Below are 2941 nucleotides of genomic sequence, written 5' to 3'. Positions count from 1 at the left end.
GGCAAATCTATTGGGGCATCATGCTTCTACATCATACCCAAAAAAACTAAGAAATAAAAAAGTTTTATTAGAGGGGGAAATAGGATGAGAAAAGTGAAAGTGAGTAAGTCAGTGAGAGAGATGTGGTTTGAGAGAGAAATAAGATGGGGAGAGAGAGAGAGAGAGAGAGAGAGAGAGAGAGGCATGTCCTAATGTCTCCTTTAGGACATTAGGATAGGAGAAGAGTGATATAAGGTTTTGGTTATGGTTATGGGTTTCATGGCAAATCTATTGGGGCGTCATGCTTCTACATCATACACAAAATCTCTTTTAGGCATGTCCTCATGTCTTAACATGATCCTTAATAAAGTCCTAAACCACAATAATGCACTCATGCAGAATAAAACACGTGAAACAGCTAGAAGCTCGAACCTACAATCTATGCTACGAAAAAGAAACCAAACAGTAAAACAATAGCTAAAGAAAAATTTAGGTTAGGAAAGTTACCTCCTTTGAATCACAAAAGACCAAGAATGCTCCTCCTTCTCCAAGGCACTTTGTCACACTCACTCTAGAAGCAATTTGATTGGAAGGAGCAGACACTCTGTCACACTCACTCTAGAAGCAATTTGATTGGAAGGAGCAGAATGGGTTGAAGGGGCATGGGGGGTATTTATAGGCGTCCAAAGGTTGTGGATAAGGATGAGGTGTTATTTTATCAGTATTGCCAGCTGTTGAACATTTAAGGTGTACTATTGAATGTTCAGTGTACTACCGGACCAATGGTCTTAGGGTCTTAAGTGAATGTTCAGTTGTACTATGTCAAACGTTCGAAGCTAGGGTCTTAAGCGAACGTTCGGCGATATGATGTTGAACGCTTGGGTCTAGGGTTACAATCGAGCATTCCAACCTAGGATTTTAGTTGAACTTTAGGCTCCAAACTGTGAAAGTTCGAAAGAAAGATAGGTACACGACTATATAGATCAACCTTAACTTAACCTCTTTAGTTAGCGGGTCAAATTGCTCAACTTTGACATGGCCCATTTAAATAAAGAGTAATGATAGGGACCATCTTTTTATCCTCCTAAAGCTGATGTGGCTTTCAAAAGCACAATTAAATTTTAGATGAATTATACTTGAATTTTGATCTAATGGTGATTTTGAAAGCCACACCAGCTTTAAGAGGATTAAAAGATGGTCTCTACTATTACTCTTAAATAAATAGGTGACATAACATGACCCGCATAACCCTATTTAATAAATAGATCATGTTGGGTTGATCGAACATGACCTATTTTAGCCCTTTTATACCTATTTAATATAAATGGGTTAAATTGAGTCAAATACTTGATATGACCTGATCAACACAATTTCCTACCTTATAAGCACAAATTATATAAATTATACATATTCACAACTAGATTCATGACAATCAATTTATTAATTTATATCCAATTATCTTTAACTATAATTAACATAGCCTAACTTCTTAGCTAATATCCAATTAAAATAATATTATAGTCCAATAAAGTTCATCTACATAAATAAACACATAGAACTAAAGAAAACAAAATTACTTTACAACAAATACCATGATAAAGCCTCCTCACTAAGCATCAACGGTAATTATTAAAAGAATGGGAAGTAGATGCAGTTGAAGTGTAATTTTAACTTTATACGAGCTATCACTACAAAATACCTTCTAATTAGTAATGACATATTAGTAACGTGTGGTTAGTAACTTATGCGGCGTCTAACTAATTTGGATGTTACTAAATTCTAATTAGTAACGTGTTAGAAATTGACACGTTATTAAATGTTTAGTAACGTGCCATCATTTTGACACGTTACTAAAGTTTAAAAAATTAATAAATAAATAAAATAATCTTTTTTTCAAATTTATTTCCAAAACTTGGATGAGTAGTGAGGTAACCCATTTCGTTTCTCCCTTGAACTCTTTCAGGGAAGTTACGCTTAGCTTTGCTTCCCTTGAACCTCAGAGGTGCTTCATCGTAAGCAAGTGCTACACCCTTGGCCATGTCAAATGTCCCAAGCCAAACTCTTGCTACTTTCTGTGGGTCTCAAATCTTGGCTGCCCATTTCCCCCACGGTCTCTGCCTTACTCCTCTATAGTGTCTTGGGTCCACAGTACTCATGTAATTAAGAAAAGAAACTAAACAAGTTGCAAATAATTAATTAATTTGAAAGAGATAAAAAGATCAGAAAATTCAACCAGAAAAATGAACTAGAAAAATCAGAAAAATTGCCCATTAGAGTATACGATGTTTGTTCCCCAAGTGGATGCAACCTGAAAAATCAAACCAAACCAACCAAAAAATCAGACCAAGAAAAATTTCAAACACCCAAACACAACAGAAAAATTTCAAACACCCAAACCCAAACCCAATAGCAAAATTTCTCTTTTCTTTTTCATTTTCTTCTTTCTTCTCTTCTTTTTCTCTTCTCCTTTTCTTTTTCATCTTCCCATTTGAGAGAAGAGGAAGCTGCCACGGGGGTATACTGGGCGTGAGAGCAAAAGAGAGAAAAAGAGAAGAAGAAAGAAGAAAGAAAAGGCGCGGCCGGGAGGAAGAAAAACGAGGGAAGAAGAAAGAAAAAGAGGGAAGCAGCTAGCGCATGTTTCCAATGCCCTTTGGCAACGTGTCAAAGTTGACATGTCACCATTTAGTAACGTGTCAACTTTGACACGTTACTAAAATTTTCGATTTTATTTTTTTATTTTTTTATTTTTTGGGTTAAATACCAAATACCCCCCCTGGGGTTTGGTAACTTTATTTTTACCCCCCTGGAGTTTCATTTTTATCACAGGACCCCCCTAAGGTTTTGATAAAGAATCAAGTTAGTCCATCCGTTAGTTGACCGTTAAGATTGATACGTGGACCAATCAGATGTTGACACGTTGCACATATTTAATTTTTTTAAATTTTTTTTGATTAAAAAAAAA

The sequence above is a fragment of the Corylus avellana genome, chromosome ca8 (assembly GCF_901000735.1).
Source record: "Corylus avellana chromosome ca8, CavTom2PMs-1.0".
NCBI lineage: Eukaryota > Viridiplantae > Streptophyta > Magnoliopsida > Fagales > Betulaceae > Corylus > Corylus avellana.
This window is presented reverse-complemented; position numbering follows the sequence as displayed.